This window comes from Tenrec ecaudatus, chromosome 17 (genome assembly GCF_050624435.1).
Source record: "Tenrec ecaudatus isolate mTenEca1 chromosome 17, mTenEca1.hap1, whole genome shotgun sequence".
In the NCBI taxonomy this organism is placed as follows: domain Eukaryota; kingdom Metazoa; phylum Chordata; class Mammalia; order Afrosoricida; family Tenrecidae; genus Tenrec; species Tenrec ecaudatus.
Genome location: NC_134546.1, coordinates 38,226,096 through 38,248,981, shown reverse-complemented (window position 1 = coordinate 38,248,981; position 22,886 = coordinate 38,226,096). Strand labels below are relative to the sequence as shown.

Below are 22,886 nucleotides of genomic sequence, written 5' to 3'. Positions count from 1 at the left end.
TCACATGGGTTCCACCATATTTCCACCAGTTGAGTGTCACTTACCTGTCAGTGTGAAGCATGCTGGCAGATGTTTGAGTTGGCAAATGTTTTATTGTATGTATTTTCATCACGATAAAACAATAAAAGAAGACCATTAGAATAAAAAGAGATATTCGCTAAAATTAGAAAAGGGAGTACAAGCCAGCTCTCCAGCTAATGCATTCATTTTTCCTGCAGTGTGTTTAAATGCTTGTCCAGATTCTGTTTGAATGCCCCCAGAGATGGAGAGTTCCCCACTTGCTGTTAAAGTTGATTAACTGCTGACAGGTTCTGCTGTTAATCTTGTTCCTTATGCTACACGGGGCTCAGATCTGCCTTCATTTCATTCCGCCCCTCCAGGCCTAGACCTGCCCTCGGGTACCACAGATGCCATCTCCTGCTCTTCCTTTTGGGCCACACTGCAAGCGCTTGATGGTGCCTCTCCTGCCTATTACCAAGAACAACTGGGCACGGCTCCCTAGAGATGGTGTAAAGAGAAATCAGGAAATGTTCTTATTGACACAGTTACATCCAGAAAGTTTGCCATCTGAGAATCCTAGCACATTAATGCTGTCACTGAAATCCAAGTGCCCCTAACACTCGAATTTTCCCCTTCACTTAGCTGGTTGATAGCAAGGCCGTAAACAGAAGAACCCAGGCATCTGATTTCGCTCCCAGGGTGGAGCTGATTCTGCCCCATGGTGACTCTATGAGCAGCAGAGTAGAACTCTGCCCCATCAGAGTTTGCAAAGGCTGGTTTTGCTTTGTGTTCTTCAGACGCGGATCACCAGGACTTGCTTTCCAGGGCCTCTGGATGGATTTGAACTGCGCCGTGTGATGTTTAACCACTTTCAGCTCCCCCTCTACTCAGCCACTATCATCAAGTTGACGCTGACTCATGACGACCCTGTAGGGCAGAGCAGAACTGCTCCTGAAGGTTTCCGAGGCTGTGAATCTTTACAAGAACCAAAAGTCTGGTGGGTTCTCCCCACAGCCCAACGCATAACTCACCACCCCACCAGGTAACTTGCCTTCCACTGTGCTGCCTCAGGAAGCTGCTGGATGCTGGTTTTCAGCAGCAGGTCCGGCCATCATGGAGGCCTGACTGCAGATCTCAACCACACCTCTACTCTGACGCCTATCACACTGGACTGGGTGGTCCGTCTCGCTATCTGGTTGCCCGCTGGGCAGCAAGTGCCCAAGCACTGTGACGCCCCCAGTAAACTGGCTGCGTGCAGTCAGAAGAACAGGTCAGTGCTTACGGCCCTGTCATGCCCATCACAAGGCCAAGACAAGAACCTCACTGTGGGCTCCGCTCTGGGTCTGTATTACAGAAACCCTTGCCCTTGCATGGCTTGCGGCTGAATGGGGTAGGCAAGGTACAACCAGGACTGCAGTTGTGGGGCAACATAATGGTATGAGGGCATGGTTGTAGAGAAAGACAAAGGGGAGTGTGGGAGCAAACCCAGTGTCATGGACGAGGGGGTGGAGGCGGGTGGGCCAGCATGGGAAGGCTCCCAGGAGGAGGCAAACTTTAAGTCGAATTTCAAAAGAACAGTGGAATCCACAGGGCGGGGGCCCAGGATTTTCTCGGGGGTGTGTGGATTGTGTGGCGGCCCCAAGCTGGACTCAAGAAGCCCCTAATAAGTATCCAGCACAGAAAGCTTAAACATTCAGGTCCACATCTACCCAGACCTTTGATTATACACTGGCACACGAAACAACTGATTATACAAAGCCAAGTTAGACTCAACACCTTGTTTAGCTCAATCACCTCCTTGAAAGGGACATGTTCCCCTATTTCCATTTTGTCTCATGTTCATTTATTCAACATGTAAAGACCTATGCCCCTGCTGTGTACCCAGAAACCCTGGTGGTGCAGTAGTGAAAACATTCAACTGCCAACCACAAGGTTGCTGGGGTGTAGCCACTATCAGGGGGACCCAACTGCTAGTGAGAGAGGGAGCAATCTGTGCTTCTGTACAGAAGTACAGCCTAGAAATGCGATGGGGAAGTTCTGCTCTGTCTTAGGGGGTCGCTTTGAGTTGGATTCAACACGAGGGTTTAGATTGCATATCCAGAATTAATGCTGAATCCCCTCCGAGTTTCCTCATCCCTCTCTAAAAGGCAGGGGCAACTGCCTACCTCAGAGGAGGATGGCAGAGCAAAGTCCAAAGGCGGTTGAAACCCGGGCGACCAGGAGGAAATTAGCGCAATTGGATGAAATTCAAGCACCATTCAATACTTCAGGGTATTTATAGAAAACACACACACAAATCCAATATCCTGTCTGATTGCTTTCAGAAGAGTGACTTCAGGCTCTGTTTTCCTGGTATGAACTGGCGCTGGCAATAAATTGTAAAGATGCTGTCCATGTTGGCCCCCCGCAGAGAGCCAACACGAGGACTGGTCAAACCACCACCTGCTCCCTAAGAACCTGAAATACCTTCTTAGGCCTGCCCTGGGAAGAAAGAGAAGAGGGGAGGGGGTGGAAAGGGATTCAACGGCGCTGACTCTGAAAAGGGTTAAATGGTTAGTGACTGGTAAGGGAGAAGTCAATGGAATTCTCTCTCCACTGGTACCTGCTCAGTCTGCTTCAGAGGAAGAATCCCGGGATCGTGTAGTCCAGACCACCAGCTTGCGTTCCTCGTGGAAACTAATTCGCAATGCAGACATTCAAGCCCCTCCCCACCACCCTCCTCAGGCCCACCGGAATCGGAATCTGCATTTTCACAGGATGCCCAGTGGGTGGGTCACAGGCACCGCTCACAGTCTTTGGAGCCTCCAGGAGGGATAAAGGGTTAACTCCCTCACAGGTGCTAGCTGAAAGGATGGAAGGAAGCCCATGTCTACCCAGAGGGACCCCAGAAAAGTGACCTGGAAACCCCGACACCCCCAAAGTCAGCCTGTGAAAACCACAGGAGAAAAGTTCTCTTCTGACTCAGATGGTATGGACCTGGGCCAAGCTCAAATCTACAGGAACTGGTTAAGTTTGGCTTTCCCATAGGTAGAACATGCATGATCAAACCCACCTGGCAGCAGCATTAGGCGTAAGTAAAGTCGCCTATGTGGTGGTGGCGGTGGTGGTGTTTGGTGCTGTCGAATGGAATCCGACTCATAGCAACGAAGCACCACCACGCCCTGAGCCATCATCACCACTGTCCTTGGGTTTGAGCCCATGTTGCAGCCACTATGTCAACCCATCTTGTCAAAGGCCTTCCTCTTTCTTCCGGTGCTCCTCCACTGTACAGGTGGTCAGCTTAGAAAAGAATCCTCTCTCCCTCTTCTCCTTCCAAGTGCCCAAGAGTGTGAAAACTTCTCTTGGTTCTCAAAATTTTCTCTCCAGGTGTCCTTTTCTTTGGACTTCCTAGAGTACAAGACCTGTGGTTTTATTGTTTGTTTGTTGTGTTGTGTTGTGTTCCTCTAGCTGTTGGCATAGAGTGCCTGGCGTCTACACCTTGTGAATCAATCAGGAAGTCTTGTGGAGCAGGAGCTAAAGTGAAGGTGCCTACCAAAGCCTGCTCTTGTGACAGGCAGATAAATACACCTGGAAGTGAATGTAACTTCCCCCGAGTTCACGTTTTTCTGACAGTTTTTGAAGAAAGCGACCCTTGGCTAAATGGTAGAGGTCATACATATCCTACTGCAGAGAACATCTCTCCATTTGAACTAAAGTGTTACCACTATTTGTACTGTCAAGAACAGGGCAGACTTTGGAGCCAGGAGAGTTTAAGTACAACCTGCTGGGCACAGCCCACTTGCCCTGTGTAGCTGGACATAATCTGCAGCCCAGATGTCCCAGAGGAGAGCCACTCCATAGGGGTTTCTTGGTTGTGATCATCACAGGCAGGGAGCCTAGGTGCCGCTGTGTTTGAAGCACTCAGACCACCAGCTGCCCCGTGTGAGAAAGACGTGGCTGTCTGCTTCCACAAAGATTACAGCCTTGGAAACTCTAGGTCCAGCTCTGTTGGGTCAGCTAGGGCTGCTGTACATCAGAACTGACTGGCCTGCTACAGATTGTTAATCTTGACAGATGCAGATAATCAAGCCTGCAGCAGTCCCTAAAAGTGCCACAGAGAGACTGTTCAAGTAGAAGAATGAGAGACTTTCCACAGCAGGAGGTTGGTGGCCCCCACAGTTCATGTCCTCAGTTCTCATACCCCCAATATTCTTTGGGAGGGGGGTGACCAGCCACCTTCCTAGACTGCCTGCCTCTCCACATTGGGAATACTCACTCCTCGGTGACAGACACCAACTGTCACTTCAACACATCCTATTACTTATGGCAAGGCTCTCTTTGGTCATACATGAGTGTTGTGTCGCTCCAGGAGCTCTGCTTATACTGTGCTGCCCTTGGGTCCTGTGGGTCAGCCCTCTCTGATGGGGCCTCCTAGGTTTGTCACGGTCACTGCTCAGGAGCAAGTCAGTGTCTCTGTGTGTATGAGAAGAGTTGCATTGCCACCTAATTTTTCCCTTCAAATTCCAAATGCATGTGTACATACACATACATGGGAAAGCAAATTCAATTGTAGACAATGACAAGAGCATGTCTATGGTAGTTACATCATCTGTTGTCAATTTGAGACTTAATAGTAAGGGGTGGGGTTTAGCCTGTCAATCAGGTCACAGCTTGATGATCTCATATGGAGGCACTAAGGCGATAAATAGCTCACTGGAGGTCGTACACAGGCTCACTCCCTGTGAGACTTGCTTGCTGACAAGACACAGAGCTACAATAAAGCCCTGGAGCTGAAAGGACTACGTGGAGATCCCTGCCAGCACTTAGATGCCTCTATCGCCACAGGCTCCCCAAAGCTTCCCATCCCCTGGCTTGTGATCTTCCTGCATCTGGCTTAATTGCATGTGTTGCATGAGTCTGAAGAGGACTTTATAGATAGGCATCGGACATATGGACTAATATTGGACTTATGGAGTTGATCTGGACTAAGCTAAGAAGTTTTCTCAATATGAAATTGCTCTTTTATATAAAGCTCTTTCTTATACACATGTGTGTCCATGAATTTGTTTCTGGAGCCTATCCAGATTAACACCACCTCCTTTCTGAATTTCCCACTTCCCTTCCCCAGACACGGTCACTGCTGCCAGTGTGTCAGCCCCTTGCAGAGACACCCTACACACACACAGGCGTGTGTCTGCTTTCCGGAACAGAAGCTCCTGGGGGTTGGACTTTCTGTTTCTATTGTTCAACTCTATACCAGTAGCACTGAAATCTGATGCATGAGACCTCTTTAAAGTGTGAAAAAGAAAGGATGCTATTTTGAAGATTGAAGTAGCACCTGACCCAACCCATGGAATTTTCAATCACTCCATATGCCTGAGAAAGTTGGACACTGAATAATAGAGACCAAAGAAATCAATGCATTTGAACTATAGTATTGGGGAAGAAAATCAAAAGCCCTGTAGACGGCCAAGAAAATCAACAAATCTGTCTTGCCACAGTGCTCCTTAGAGACAAGGAGGGTGAGACTTATTCTTATATATTTGGACATCTTATCCGGAGAGACCAGTCCCTAGAAAAGGATATCATGCTGGGTAAAGTGGAGGGGCAGCATAAAAGAGGAAGACTCTTGACAAGACTGATTGACACAGTGGCTACAACATAAGAACAAAGGGGGGGGTAGGTTCGGAGTTAGAAATTGAGGGAGGAATCAAGATATCATCCAGGTAGAATCACCCGGTCAGTGCTCTTATTGTTAGAGAATTAAGCAGTAAGGAGGCTAATACTGGGAGGCTGGGGGCTAAAAATAGATTCAGTGTATTCGAGTCTGTGATTTTCACCCACAAAGAGATTCAAGAATTCACTGAAATGCTCTAAGTTCACCGAATCTACCTGAGGTCTCTGCTAATTCCTCACCAGATCCAGCAGGACGGTGTCCGCCACCCCTTCTTCTGCCCAATATATGAGACTCACAGCATGCAATAATTTTCCCAGGCTGTTGTCATAATCCCAGGCTTGCAGAAAACCTCTGAGAACTAGCCAAAAGACCTCACACCAGAGTTCCCTTCCCCATGCTGCTGCAGTCTAGGGTGTTGCAGCTCCTCTTCCTAGCCAGGGACAGAATGAGTACATCCCCTCTGCATGTGGGTAACAATAGATAATTAGTCACTAATTTGCAGCAATTGAGGAGTTCCTGGGATATTTACTCACAACATAGCTATGCAGGAGAGCCTGGAGTGACACAGGAGTGCAACTAGGGTAGAATTCAGATCCAGTTGAACCTAAACCACTTGGCTAATCTGGTCCTCCTTGCCTGGGGGACAGCACAGCACAACCCCAATACCAGGGTAGCCCTCAAGCCCATTATAAAAAGGAAAAAAAAATTTTAATGCCTACAATTCCATGTTGTCTTCTTTTACATTGCTTTGAATGTAAACCACCATAAACCTGGCCCTGGTCTATTAGCATAATACTAGCATAACAAGACAGGCAGAAATCTAATCCCCATAGTACAGCCTAGGATTTTAACAAAGCAAAAACGGGAACATCCAGGGGTTGAAAGCCACAGCCCATGCCAAAAGCTGGCTCCACCAGCAATGGGTTCTATAGAGAATCTTTGGCCACTGAAAATAGTGGCCAGACAGTACAGACCAAACCTGAGTTCATGCTGCAGAACCACTCCAATTCAGCCCAGTGGCAAACCTACAGTCACCGGACTCAGCACACCCTCCTGCCACTTAGTCACTGCTGCAGCACTACACAACAGCCAGACCAACCGTCATAATAGGACATAGGTAGTCGCCGAAACCACTATTACAAATCACACAGAGAAAGAGTTCAAGGCCCCTCAGTCTCCCAGGAACATGGCACCCAAGTCTTCAAAAATGACAGGCAGACAGCAACATACTTCAACAACCTCAACAAGAAAACAAAACAAAAAAAAATGCAACAGTGGAAGAAATCCTAAACTTAACAATGCTCATAGAAGAAATAGACGATGATCTGCAACAAAAGGAAATCTTCAATATGCTCCTTGGAGTAATACAGAATATAAGGGAAACAATATAGAATAAGGACCAAAGGAGAGAGGAGATGAAAATCCATGACGGAAGGGTTAAAGTCCATGATAGTGGGGTTGAAGTTCACACACCAAGGGGAAGTACAAGAAGCAAAACACAAGATAAGCGACCTCGCCAACAGACTAGAAGAGGCAGAAAATCATATCAGCGATCTGGAGGACAACTGGGCAGACTTCAGCAAATGGGAAAGACAGTCAAACAGGACAATCAAAGAGGCGGAAGAAAACCTGAGCACAATGACAGATACTTATTCACATAATTGATCTTCCAGAACAAGACACAATGAAGAGGTCTAAAGCTAAATTAGCATATATTAAAAAGGAAGAGACTTATGACTGATACATTATCACAAAACCTCCAGCAACTAGAACAGAGTCAACAGAACTACCCCTCTGTGGTGGGAAGTCAGATGCTTACAGACATCTTCCCTGAAGACAGTCAGTCACCAGACTATTGTAGGTCCTGCTCCCTGCTGTTAAGGACAATGGACAGGCCAGCAGTCATTGATTTGGTTCCTGTAGGTGGAGTTTACACCCTACTGGTAATGGTTCCTATGGAGATCCAGAGAGCAAATCAAACCCGCTCAATCTAGGATCCACCCATCTTATCACGTGTATCCCTAGAATGTCCCCCTCTCATTGCTGTATAACCCATAGTGCAACCCCTTCCTGTGACATATGTCATTACTTGGAAGTAGTGGGTTTGCACGCCTCCCCACAAAGGTATATAGGTCAGGGTTATCAGCAGAGCGCTCTCTCCCAATCTCTCTCTCAGCTCCTCTCTTGACCTCTTGTCAGTTCCCCCTCTCCTCTCCCTTCCTTGCTCCCCTGGTCCCTTTCCCCTTGTCCTCCTTCCCTTCCCCCTCTCTCCATGTGGACCACCAAGCAGGGCTGAGGTGAGCATTGCTGCCACAAAATGTGTCTGACTCTGTTATTTTAATGTGCTTATAAAACCCATGATTAGTGGTGGGGGCTGGCCACTCCACCTCAAACTAAATCCCTCCAATAACAAAATTAAAGAAATAATAAAAATCAGGAAAGAGTTAAAAAGTGGAAAGACAAGAGAATAATACAAGGAATCAATGCAGCAAAAAGCTGGTTCAAGAACTTCCGGGAAGATGGCAACTGAGTAACACATACAAGAGGGACTCTGCAGAATTCAGCCCAGGAGAGTTGCTTACAGGAAAATTCAACACTGCTGGATCACAGGAGGAGCATCATGAAGATAAGTAGGTACAGACCCATGGAGTTTTGAGGGACTGGGGGCTTTTGGCTTACCAGATTGGAGGCTGGCTAGGAATTGATCTTAGCCCTGCCACTGTCTCAGCCAGAGCAGGGACCATTTGGATCCCGCATGTGGTCTTAATCTCAACACAACCACAGCCTGCCACAGGCTGCATTGGGGCAGGGGCTAAACACTTGCACCCCCAGGCTGGGATCGGGGCTCAGCTACATTGTTACTTTTGTTTCCCTCTATTTTCTCTATGCCCACACAATCTCCCCTGGGATGTGCAGGGGCTTTTTCTGAACACAGCCACAGCTTGCAACTGCTGCCTTGGGGCAAGGAATAAACACTTGCAGTCCCACGGGCTGGGATCAGGGCTCAGCTACATTGTTACTTTTGTTTCCCTCTCTTCTCTCTATCCCCACACAGTCTCAGCCGGTTTACTTTTTAATTTTTTCCCTCCTCTTTCCTGTTCTCTCACACTCCACTGCTGACCTCCAGACCATTCCCCTTAGCCTAGGGCATTTAAGCCTGCCCCACGCCCAGCTAGGTGAGCTCCACCCTGTGTACCTAGCCCGACTCTGGGAAAGCCCTGCCTACCTCCACCAGGGGGTACTCTGTCCAACTTCTTGCCGGGGAATTCCTACCTGTGTGCCTGGGGGGGGGGTCTCTTATTTTTCCTCTGTTGTCCCACATGACAGAGGGAACTTCCTCCAGCATACCTTAGTTCCTCACAAGGACTAAAGCAGCTCGGCCAACACTCATAAATGTTCAAAGCTGCTGTAGGAACCTCTGCCCAACCTCCCCAACACCAAAGCAGGCAACCCACCAGCCTTCTGGGGCACTCCCCTGGGAGGGAAGCCACAGGAGGATAAAGTGGTAGGTTAATTCCATAGTGAAATTAGTTGTAGGCAGTTCTAAGAAGCATCCCTACAAGTCCCCCAGAGAGAGCCAGTGCTCTTTGACTCCCTGAAAAACGGCACCTGGCTCCTCTAAAACAACGCAACACAAACAGCCATTAGCCCCAACTACCTCAACAAAAAAACCCAGGAGAAACAAAAGGTTATGGCAGAAGATGTTCTGAATATAACGACATGCATAAAAGAAGCAGACATTGAGCTGCCACACAAGGAAATTTTCAGAATGCTGCTTGGAGTGATACAGGACTTGAAGGAAACAAAACAGAAAAAGGATAAAATGATAGATAAGGTAAAGTCCATACTCCAAAGGGAAATACAAGAGCTTTGGGAGGAGATAACAAAAACCAGAAGCAGACACACGGACCTCAAGAATTGACTGGAGGAAGCAGAGAACCGCACCCGTGACTTAGAGGACAGACAAGCAGACTTTAACAAATGCGAACAAAAATATAATAAGACCATCAGAGAATCTGAAGAAAACCTAAGAGCTATGTTTTGCTATGCTATGAATAGGAACAACATTAGAATTATTTGCTTACCAGAGGAAAACACAACAAGAAGTCATCTGCAACAACAGTGAGATAATTCTTGGAAGAAAACTTCCCCAGCTTAATGAATGAAAACCAGGCAACCATTCAGGAGGCTTAAAGAACACCAGTTAGATTGAATCCCAATAAGAAGTCACCAAGGTACATAATAGTTAAACTGCCCAACTTTGACGAAAAGGAGAAAATCATGAGAGCAGCTAGGGAAAAACAAACAATGACATATAAAGGTACCCACATAAGAATATGCTCAGGCCTACCCGCAGAAACTATGAAGAAGAGGAGAGAGTAGAGTAACATATTCCAAAAATTGAAGGAAAACAGCGCAAACCCAAGAATACTCTACCCAGACACATTATCGATCAAGATAGATGGAGCAGTAAGAGTCTTTCCAGACAAGGAAAAACTCAAAAGAATATGTTAGAAGAAACCCAGCCCTACAAAAGATCCTTGTGGACCCAGTACGGGCAGAAGAACAACTCTCACCAAGCATAAATAAGAGACTGCCAAATAGAACAATCTCACCCAGAGGGCAACAAAGACAAAACTAACCCCAAGATAGCATTGGTTTAAGGATGGAAAGAAGTCAAGAATCACACACACACACACACACACACACACACTAATGGGAAAGGAAGGTAGGAAAACACCCAACACAAAATGTATAAAATGACATCACAGAGTCTTCAGATGGAGCTAATAACCCTGAATATCAATGGCCTGAACTCAGGCATTAAAGGACTGAGACTAGCAGACTAGCTTAGAAAACACAACCCATCCATCTGTTGCCTATAGGAGATACATTTCAAGGCTACAGACAAACATAGACTGAGAATCAAAGGCTGGAGAAAGGTATATCAAGCAAACAGCAATTCAAAAAATGCAGGGATTGCAATCCTAATCTCAGATAAAATTGACCTCAAAGTGCAAACCATAAAAAGAGATAAGGAGGGACACTATATAATGCTCAAGGGAATGGTAGACAAAGAACCACTAAGCACTGTAAACATATATTCCCCGAATGAGAGACCCACTGAATACATCAACCAAAAATGTCAAAAGATGAAAAAAAAAATCACAAGACGAAAAAAGAAATCACAGCCTCAATAATTATAGTGGGTAACTTCAATACACCGCTCCCTGAGAAAGACAGATCACAGGGACAGAAACTCAACAAGGAGGCTAGAGATCTAAACAATACAATTAATTAGACAATTTCACCTCTTAGATATTTACAGAACTTTCCATTCAAATACAAAAATTCACATTCTTTTCAAGCCCACATGGCACATATTCGAAGATAGGCCATATGCTGGGACATAAGGCAAATCTACATAAATTTAAGCATGTTGATATTACACAGACCTCTCTCTTTCTCTGACCACTGTGCCATAAGTCTGGAAATCAACCAAAGAAAAACGAAGAAAACAACTGGAGGATGAATAACTCTCTACTGAAAAAGGATTGCGTACTGGCACTAGGAAATTTCTAGAAACCAACGAGAATGAGAACACGACATACGAAAACTTATGGGACACAGCAAAGGCAATAATCAGAGGAAGATCCATAGCAATACATGCACATCTGAGAAAGGAAGAGAGACTCATGATTGATATGCTGGTACAAAATTTATAACAACTAGAGCAGAGTCAGCAGGACAATCATACTAATAGCAAAAGAAAAGAAATAATAAAAATCAGGGCTGAGATTCAGGAGAGGGAAATAAGAAAACTATGTAAAAAATGAATGCTCCACAACACTCCAATAGTTCCACCACAGGAGTACTGGCAGCAATAGAGGAATACTGAAGAGTGGCAAGATGCAAGATCAACAAACAAATCTGTTGGCTTGCTATATACATCAGACCAAGACCATGGAGGAGGTGATCAAGAAGGCAGTACCCTTCACAATAATGACGAGAAAACTGAAATATCTAGGGATATATCTAACCAAAGAAACAAAAGAATTATACAAGGAATACTACAGGACCCTATACAGGAAAACAAAATGAACCCTTCAAATGGATCAGAAGACTCAATATGGAAAAGACACCAATCTTACCCAAGGCACTCTATAAGTTTAACAGTATCCAAATTCAAATACCAACAACCTTCTTCAAAGAACTGGAAACTGATCATAATTTCAAATGGAGAGGGAAGAAGCCAGAATAAGTAGAGAACTACTCAAGAAGAAGGACAAAGTTGGAGGGCTCACCTTACCTGATTTTAATAGCTACTATACAGCCACAGTGGTCAAAACAGTGTGGTAGTAGAATAATGACAGCTACTTAGACCAATGGAGAAGAACAGAAAACTCAGCAATAAAACCATCAGCATATAGACAACTGATCTTTGACAAGGACCCCAAAAAGCATCAAGTTGGAGGTAGATGCCCTCTTTAACAAAGTGGTGCTGGAAACAATGGATATCCACCTGTAGAAAAATTAAACCAGACCCTTACCTCCCCGCATGCATAAGACAAACTCAAGGTGGATCCCCAACCTAGAAGTAACCCCCCAAACTATCAGGACCATCAATGAAGGAATCAGCACAAATCTAAGAACCATGGTGCAGGAAAGACATAGGCTGACTGTAATAGAGAAGGGTATACATACAGATGAAATTGAAATTGACAAATGGGATATACTAAATATAAAACACCTGTGTGCATCAAAAGACTCCACCAAGAGAACCCAAAGGCTGGGAGAGGATTTTTAGAAATGACACAACAAAGGGCTTATTACTAAAATCTACAATACCCTCCTAGTCTGCAGAAAGAAGAAAACAGCTAACCTCCTGAGGAAGTGGGCAAAAGACGTGAACAGAAGTTTCACTAAGGAGGAGAGCCAAATGGCCGAAAAACATATGAGAAAATGCTCCTGATCATTAGCCACCAGAGAAATGCAAATTAAAACAACTATGAGATACCACCTAAAACCCTGGAGGATAGCCCAAACCAGAAAATCAGAGAGCAACAAATGTTGGAGGGGATATAGCAAGATAGGAACTCTCCTCCACTGCTTGTGGTCGTGTGGATACGATGTACAGCCACTATGGAAAGCCATCTGGTGACATTTAAAGCAAATGGAAATTGAGTTACCAGCTATCCCTCTACTGGGCATATACCCAGAAGAAGTAAGAAATAGACCAAGACCAGTTGTCTGTGCTCCAATGTTTATTGCGGCACAATTCACAATTGCAAAGAAATGAAAACAACCTAAATTCCCATCGATAGATGAGTGGATTAGAAAACTCCGGGTGCAGTATAACACTGATGAAACATACAACTTTCCTATAGTTCTTTAATGTTCCTTTCCCCCACTATCATGACCCCAATTCTACCTTACAAATCCAGCTAGACCAGAGCATGTACACAGGTAGAGATAAGAGCTGGAAACACAGGGAATCCAGGACAGATAAACCCCTCAGGACCAATAATGAGAGTAGTGATACCAGGAGAGGAAGTGAACATGGGGGAAGAAAAGGGAACAGATCACAATGATCTATGTATAACGCCCTCCCTTGGGGGTGGGGGGGACAAGAGAAAAATGGGTGAAGGGAGACATTGGTCAGTGTAAGACATGAAAAAAAATTTATAAATTATCAAAGGTTCATGAGGGAGAAAGTATGGGGCAGGAGGGGAAAAAGGAGGAGCTGATACCAAGCGCTCAAATAGAAAGAAAATGTTTTGAAAATGATGATGGCAACAAATGTACAAATGTGATTGACATAATGGATGTGTGGATGTATTATGATAAGAGCTGTATGAGCACCCAATAAAGTGTTTTAAATAACGAAAAAGAAAACTCTTGCACATACATACAATGGAGTACTACGCATCACTAAAAAGCACTGATGAAGGCTTGAAGCAAATTGCCTCATGGGAGGAGTTGGGGGAAAACTATGTTAAGCGAAGTTAGTCAATCACAAAATGACAAGTATACGAGTCCACTGAGATTAGTATAATCATCCCAGTAAGTATAAAAGAAAAGTCACTGATCTCACACTCTATGGGCTTAGGGACAGACAGTCAGGTGGGGGATAGGCCAAACCCAAGGATGTGCATGTCATTCCAAGACAAAGAAGGAGAAGGGTAGGGAGAGAGGGAGAGGGGGAGGCGGTGCACTGGGGGAGTAGGGCACTGATCAACCCAGGGAGAGGGTACTACCTGCTTATGTCTCCACAGAAATGGGAGTGTGTGTACAGACCGCACACAGCGCTCGAGCAAAGAACAATGGTACGGATGGCGGAGGCCTGGAGGTGCTGTGTTGGGCATAGGCTTGCTAAGAGTCAGAACCAACTCTGGGCCACCAAACAACAACAGCCCTGAAAAGAATGGCTGGCATCCAGTGGGTGCTCAATACCTGTATGGTGAGCAAATGTATGTATAAATCAGATGCATGTCTACAAAGTTCAAATTTGGGTGCAATGAGTGCTACCAGTTTCCCCGGAGTCCATCTGGAGGCACAGTGGCCCCATGTGTGTCCAGAGAACTGTGCTCCATTGCGTTTTCAAGCTTACAGAAGCAAGTGGCTGGCTTTCTCTTCTGAGGTGCCTTGGCACAGGTTCACACTGCCCACCTTTGAATTAGTATTCAAACACTTAACTGTTTACCCCACCCAGGGATTCATCAACCCACCATTGTTCAAGCTTTACTGTTGGGATGATCTGCGGTAGACAGGAGCCCTGTGTCCTCAAGCAAGTTAGAGGGAGCGTGTCTACCCCTGCATTTCAAGAGTGCCATGTAGATTAAATGAGATCACGAGGGAAAAAATAGGATAATGGTTGTCCTTTGTGGAGCAGAGATCACCCAGAGAAGGATGTCTCCAAGGCGGCCTCGCTGTACATGTTCTGCCATGAGATCCCAGACAGGTGAAGTGCATTGCTGTGCTTCCAATTCCATTATTTGGCTCCTTCTACTGGAGGATGAGCTTCCTGAGGGCAGAGATCATGTTCCGTTGCTCTGCAGCCTAACGGTCTCATACAAGGGAAACCCTCAACCAAACCAATTGTGGTTGAGCCAATTGCAACTCCTAGCGACCTGGTAGAACAGAGTAGACCTGCTGCTCCACGAGGCTCCTGAGGCAGTAATCTTCGTGGAATTAGGCAGTAATCTTTGTGGAATTGGACTGCCACATCGCTCACCCATGGACAAGCTGGCGGCTTCAAACCACCAACTTCCAGTAGCAGCCGGTGCCAAATCACTGTCCCACCTGGTTCCTTTAGTTTACACTAAATGATGCTTCTAATGAAGGAACCTGGAGAGACGAACAGGCAGAATCAGCAATCCTGAGAAATGCACCCCCATCTGTGTGCGCAGGCACAGTCTTCCGGGCCCCATAAGCTCACACCGAAAGCTCCTAATTCTGGAGAAATTGAAAGGCCAAGTGTTAGCAGCTCAATTAAAGACGGCGGCTAGACTTTAAATGTGAAAATGTAAACGTTTCAAGGAAGCCAGGTCATAAGGAAAAATCAATAAATCTGTCCGCACTGGCCACTTTCAATTGGATAAAATAATAAAGTAATTGGTCTTGAAAGACAACTCTCTGTATTAGGTTAGATGAATGGAAATACTCTTTTCTCTCCAGGCAAATCACAAGGACATCAACAACAGTAAATAATGACATTACAGACCACTTGGACCCACTTGCAAACATGAATTTTCCCGAAACAACCTTCTTTGTAAGGCACAGAGATGATATAGAGCAAGTCAGCAGAGATGCAGTTGGGGCTCTGCCAGGAAACGTGGACTCACATCTGGACTAAACAGCTATGAAAAACTCACCCTTTCTCTAAGTTTATTTCTTCAACAGGACCATTCTCTGCTCAATTACTTCATTAGTAAAACAGCCACACAAGTCAATGGCACATACACACCCATGCTCCCATAATGGCAGGGGCAATGGACCTCTAGGGGTGAGCAGAAGGAGTCTGGCTCGCTAAAACACTCAGGATTCAATTCTGGTTTTTCATCGGCTAATGCTTGTCATTTAGTGTTGTTAACTGTGGATGATTCATTTCAAAGGAACTGAAGGAACTGCTGTGCTTCTGAAGGCTCTGGGAGGAAATGAAGGTTTCTTGGCTTGATTCTCATCAAGCATTTTAGCAATGAATGCCTCTTTGTGGCATTAGAAACTCCTTGAACAGGAGTTTGAGGCTCACTGCTTTGGAGCTGGCTCCGCCCCACGCCCACCATCTTGGCTGGTACATATTGCCACTTCTAGGAATATCCATTTCTTCCAACAGAGCAAATATGGAGCCAGAACATTGCAGACCAAGGACCAGGTCACAGGGTCTGGGCAGTAGCAGTAGCAAGAGGCTATGTTGGGGAATGGGAGGAATGTGGGGAAAATATGGTAAGATCCATGTTTTAAACTGACCAAATGTTCTTCTCACACCTGTCAAGCCCTCAGACCGTCTCTGAACACCACAGTCCACTGGAGCATCTGACATGTCCAGGTGTGTCTGAGCAGCCTGGGAAGTGAAAAGCGAGCCAAAGTTGCTCTGGCAAAAGCATCGCATAGGAGGGGGACTCGCAGTCTGGGAAACCCGGGCTCTTCCTGCTCGCCCAGGCAGTGCTTCTTATTACAGACCAGACAGAACGTCAGAGGTAAGAGGGTAGGGGTATATGAACTTGATGCCAGAAGACAGGCTAGAAAGGCTGGAGAGGGTGGCAGGGGCTACCACAGAACTCCTAGAGGCTAAGGGTAGAAGAGAGTAGAAAAGACCACAACAGGACAGCTACACCCGAGCTTGATTCTCCCTGAACAGCACCTTTGGAAAATGTGCTCCACTCAATGTCCCGACCTGACCAAAGCAGGTCTAGAATATCCCATATATCCTTGGGGTTCAGGGTGGAAGACAGACCTCGCCCATGAAGACACTGCCACAGAGTCACGTCCAAACTTCCAACACGGTTTAGCCTCTTAAAGGATTTCATTTTCTGATTTGCATAGCACCAGACTTTCTACCTTCCATACTGATGACGGACTTTCTTTGGAAGCTTCTAGAAAACATGACTGCATCTGTTCTATGATGGTGTTCCTCTGGTCTTCACCGAACATAAGCACTTCCACGCTGTTTTCGATAAAGATGGCGTCATCCCCATGCTAAGCATGCCTTCCACCTTTTTTTTGTCAATCCAACTTATTGATCTTTTCCTTTCCAGCCAGAGCCCTGTCTCTGGAAGCTCTCCTGGGGTGGCTCAGCCCTGTCTTATTCCCATTTGGGGAACTCTTGGTAACACCTAATTAAGCACTCAATGCTATATTGACTTGCATTGTTTTCTAATGCCTTTGTGCTGGAGTCTCTTGGATCCCTAATTGAATCGCAGGTTTCTTGAAAGCATGGCCCATGCTTTATGCTGTTTATAAACATCTTTTCACATTTTCCCCTTCCCTCCTCACCCTCCATTCCCCAAATCCAGTGGAGCCACAATCCTGGGCAACTTTGCTGAAGTGTATTGGTAATGGCCGTACATTCAAATGAATGATCCTTTTTAACAATCTGGTAACCTGAAGATGTTGGATTAAATAATGTGGAATTCAGAAGGAGAAAGCAGACTCCTATTAACTGAAGTTTCAGGCATCTCAAAACTCAACTATTTAGCCAATTCTGACTTACCATACACACACATGTATAAGCTGAGTTTTACAGCACATTTTAAATGCAATTTTGAGGTTAAACTTAAGTGCCTTGGCTGATATTTGGGTCGGCTTACACTCGAGTACATATGGTATATTGACCCTCGGGAGCCACACTTGTGGGTTTCCAAGACTAACTCACTACGGGAGTCAAAAGCCTCGTTTTTCTTCTGAGAAGCTGGTGGTTTTGAACTGCTGACCTTTTGGTTAGGACCCTAAAGCATAAACTACCAGGTCACCAGGAATCTAAGAGATGTTATTAAGCTATACTGCCCACCGGCTTTGGCAGGGTTTTACAAGGAAGTCCGCCTCTTCCATTTCAACCCCACACTGCCGTTACAGAAAGTCTCAGAAAGACCCGGTCCACCAAGATGTACTGGGCTCAGGAGAGCTTTCCTTTTAGTGAGCGAGGAAAGGAAGGTTGAGGGTTCAGGAACAGAACAGATTGTCTGGGCCCCCTTTGGACTCACAGCTTAGAATTTGAGCTTGATATTTCTGTTGAACGCTTTCTGAATGACAGGTCACCTAAGGAGAACACATGGAAAGGTCACAGTGATCCTGGCAAACTCCTTGTCCGGACTCTGGAGCAGAGGCCTGGCCTGTGGCTTGGACTCTAGACCCAATGGGACATGTTGACTGACCTACTGGCCCAGGACACATCATCTACCCACCCAATCTCACCATCTCCCACACAGAGGGAGTCCTCTCAAGCACTGGATAAAGCTAAAACCTCAACACATGCACATGTTACTGCATCGTGGCTGAATGAATGTCTGTCTGTCAGTCACAGGACGTGGAAAGGAGCCAAGAGAGCTGCTAAAATGAGTGAAGATCCCTAAAATAACCTATCAGAAAGGTGAGGAAATTTGATGTATTCAGTCTGAAGAAGAGAGTTAAATCTTCAAACACATAAGGGGCTGTTTTCAAGGCCAGGTGAGGGTATGGGAACACATGTTCTCTGTCTACACGGTGCACAGTTGAGGCAACCTTGCAAACGAACAACTCTAAGAGGCTAGAGCATGTCCGTGTGGGTGTGAGTTCACGTGGAGGAGAGAGAGGATGGGTAGCACTGTGGCAGGGGCTGAACTTGGCCGGGCACCATCTCATCATTCCTGTCAGTTTCTTAGCCTGTACCTTGCTCCATGGCTGCTTTGCTTTGTTCTGGAGTCTTTAGAATCAGAACTCTGCCCTCAATCTGTTCCCTGTCCACCATTCCTCCTGCTGCTTCCTGGGCACTGGGTACAGATGGACCCACTGCCTGCCCTCAGATCTCCAGGGCCTGCTCTCCTTAGAGCAGTGACCCCATAACACAGAGCAGAGTTGTCCCTTGGGATTCCCAAGGCCATACATATTTATGAGAGCAGAAAGTCACCTCTGCTGGCCTGGTGATTAACAGCCCAGTGCACAGCCCACTAAGTCACAGGGCACCCAGCTCAGGGGAACTCCGTTTTATTGTGGGGAGGGGAATCTGAAGCTCTGAGTGTGAGAGCCAGGAAATAAATCCAAGTTGAATGAATTCTGAACGTCGTGCTCACTCCACTCTATCTGCTGTGGGTCCTGGAGCGGAGACTGGATGCTGTTGGTCCTGAGAAAGCGCATCATTCTGTCCCCCAGAGAGTGAGTGGGGATCGGCTCCCTGCTCCTCCTGAGCTGCTTCCACAACGCACACCCACACCAGAGCGTGATGTAACTGCACTCTTTGTGATGGTGTGTGCCCAAAGGCTTTCAGATTGTTTTGGATCTTGGCCATTTTGTTGCCCAAATGGCGATCTACACAACCAGGGTGGCCTAATTCTTTTTTATTTTCTTTCCATGTTTTTAAAACCTTTTTGTTGTGAATTAGGTGAAGGTTTACAGAGCAAACTATCATTTATACATTCAACAATTCACACGTTTTGTTTCAACTCATGTACTGCAATCCCCTCCATGTACCTCGCGGTATCCCACTTGCTCCCTGGGATTCCTGCTTCCACTCCCCCTTCATTCTTAACACTTAGGAACTTTGTACAGGTGCAGCAGGACATTGACAGGGAATTGCCAGAGGTTCGGGCCAGATTCAGAGGAGGAGGTGGAGCAAGCAAGACGAAACACTTGACAACTTGAATCTTTTCTGTTTGGCATCATATTACCCAATGCTTCAACAGTGAGAATTGTTCTTATCTTCACACTGAGTTGTGATCCTTGATGTTCATCAGAAAGTGGTGCTGATGTCAACATTGCTGACATCACATGGATCTTGGTTGAAAGGAGAGAATACTAGAGTGATGTTTGTGTTTCATGTAACTACCACAGATCCACATGAAATTATGTATCTACCACAATAACTCTGAGATCAAAAGACTAGATGGTACCCAGCTATGGCTACCATAGCCTTACCTCTGGAAAGGATTATATTTGAAAGTCCTGAATAGAGTGGGAGAAAAATGTGGACAAAACTCAAAATCATAAAATAGACTTGCTGGTCAGATAGAGACAGAAGAAATCCAAAGACTATGGTCATTAATCACCCTTTGGGTCTGGAAATGAACTCACTACTCACTCTGTTATGAATAACCAGCCATCTAAGATTTTTTTAGAAGACAGCATTTCCCTAATTCTTCTTTCTAGAGTTGGTTGAAACAGTGAAGAACTCGCTCCGGTGAACACTTCACACCTGCTGGGAAGGCAGAAGATGAGCCCACTCACCCTCATGCCACATGGCACGGAACAGCCCACTGTAGACAGCCAGTACTCTACCACCTATGTTGGTGAGTAACAAATGTAGCCTTGACAGCTTATGAACAGCCTTAATGGACAACTACTGGTCGCTCCACATCTGGAGTCAAGACAAAGGAAGAAAATCTAAGACGGCACATGGAAAACTAATGGGCAACTCAAACCTCAGCCTCCACGACCCTGAGACCAGAACAACTAGATGGTGCCCGGCTCCCACAGCTAACTGCTCGACCACAATAGACAGGATGGGAGAGACGTGTAGAACAGAACTCAAAATCATAAAAAATAACGAGTTTGTGTTTAGTCCCACAGAGATCAGTGGAACCCCCAAGACGATGGCCCTTAGTCTTCAGGCCCAGAGCTAAACTCACCCCCATGGATCCACCTTCAGTCAAACATCAGACAAGCCTAGATGGGGAACAGTAACCCCAGACAGGTATTCTTTCTTTAGAATAGCCAGCCATAGAGATCGGAAGGGCAGCACTTGCCCAGCGATAAAGCTCAGAAGGCAGGAATAGATTTTTTTAAAAAGATGAATGGAAATAGTATACTGTGGGGACTGTCAACTTCATGAAACAGAATGGCCATGAACTGTTGAATGGAAAACCAATTAGCTCTGTAAACTTTCACTCAAATCACAATACAAAGTTAAAAAAAAAAAAAAGAAAAACTGCCTATCACATGATGTAATCATTCCATTGGCCCAAGAGAAGTAAAGCAAAAAAAAAAAAAGAGTCCCTTTCCTCCAACCCCCTCTCCCTACTGTCATATTAGCCAGCTGTCAGTCTTGAGCTCTAACAGAGGTCTATATAAAGTCACATGACCAGAGATGACCTTGGATGACACCCAACCGAACGTATGCATTCAGGGCTCGGGTTCAGGTTGAGCACACACTGGTTAAATCCCATTACGGGGCAGTGCACAGGACATGCAGGCGGTGGAATGTCATTAGACAGTTAGAAATCACATTAGCCCAAGCTCGGGCAGACGGAAATGGCCAGGCTTTCTACAACGCATCCACAAGAAGACAAGGTTTTTTTAGGCACACCCTAGAAGAAAGGGGTGTTATTCACAGTCCCACACCCACACCTGCAGTCTCTGATAGTTGCTTGTGTTGTCACATTTGTGCAATTTCTATAGGCTGCTCCATCGATGGGACTGGGGAGAGGCTACGCAGAGAATAATAATAAAACACTCAGACGGACCCCACAGGAGAGAGTAGAACTGCCTCGGAGCTTCCCAGACTGTAACTTTATGGGAGAAGAAAGCCCCATCTTTCTCCCAAGGAGCCACTGGTGATTTTGAACTGGTGACGTTGTGGTTAGCAACCCAAGGAGAAACCACTATTAATCTTAACAGTGAGTGGCAGAAATCCCAACTGTACTTCATTCCAATTCTCTCCCTACTCTTTCCCAGAATATAGGGTTGAATATTTTCACTAATGACCAGGGCTTGGACAGGAATCTGTGACTCTCCAGGCTAGCCATCCAACACAGTGTCTATGACGGCCAGGTGTCTCAGTAGACCCTACTTATGTAGACTGGGTAACAAATGTCACGGCTGCTCATTCTCTAACCCTTCCTCCCCCTGCCAACCCTCTGACCCTTTCCAAAACAAAACCACCTCCAGACCAGGGGTGCCCATGGTCAGCTGCTAAGGAAGGTTTACTCGGTCTGTCGTCCCACTACCCAAAGATGAGCTCAAGTCCAAGAATAGTCAAAGGGGAGAGAGAGCGGGAGAGAAATTTCGTCTTTGCTTTAGACAAACACATGCTAGCGCTTTACAGTCTGGCATGTGTCAGCATTTCTGGTTAACTCTGTTTTCTTTAGATGAAAGAGATTTTTTTAAAAAAGGAACACTAAGAATTCAGCTCAGTGAAAATTGCTCTGGCCATTCACATATAATAAAACAGGAGAAGAAAGAAGAAAAAAATCAATCGCTTCTGATTCATTCATTCATGAGTCCATGTAATGTAAAAGGAAGCTGGCTTCCACAATTTTGCAAGTCATTAATCTCCATGAAAAAAAAGTAATCCAAGCCTCCCATTGGTGGCCCAACTTCCTGGAACCGGAAGTACCTATTTAATTGGTTACCTGTTGTATAGATTATGTAAGAGAAAAGGAGAGACACTACTCAATATCTGCAGTCAGGAAGTCACCGTGACACAGTAAGTCTTGAGAATTTAGGATCAGGTGTCATGTCAAAGGTCACTACAAGGCTTCATCTTGTTAACAGCATTATTTCTTAATCCAAGTTGCTGTTTTAATATTCTCTACACCTTTTTGTAGGTCTTAGTGTTTCTTATTGACTATCCTTCCATCCTCCAGTCTACCAGAGGAAACTCTATTCCGGACTTTCCCAGCGCTCAGAGCAGGGTAAGAGACTGAGAAAATCCAATGGGTACACTGCAAGCAAAGAACAGAAAGTGTTAAAGACCACTTTGAGAAGCATAATTAGAGTTTTGCACGCACCGTGAATAATTGACATCTATTAGAGGAGCCCTGGTAGCATAGTGGATCCAGTGTTGGCTGCTAGCCACATGGTCAGCAGTTCAAAACCACCAGCCACCCCAAGGGAGAAAGAGGAGGCTTTCTAAGCCTGTAAAGAGCGACAGAAGGAGTTCTACTCCACCCTAGAGTCTCTATGAGTCAGAAGCACCTCGATGGCAGTGAGGCTGGGGTTTTTGCTTTGGTTGTTGTTTATTACAGGAAAAGTATTTCCCACAGCCATCCCTCTACCCACAGACAGTTATTGGATCCACCTGTTGAGAATGGATGATGGG

At 45.7% G+C, this 22,886-nt stretch overlaps 1 protein-coding gene across 2 annotated transcripts in view; it reads right to left on the bottom strand.

Annotated features, from left to right (window-relative positions):
• The window catches only part of PRKCE (protein kinase C epsilon), a 564,512-nt gene that overhangs the window by 329,800 nt on the left and 211,826 nt on the right, over window positions 1–22,886 (bottom strand). The window lies entirely within an intron of this gene.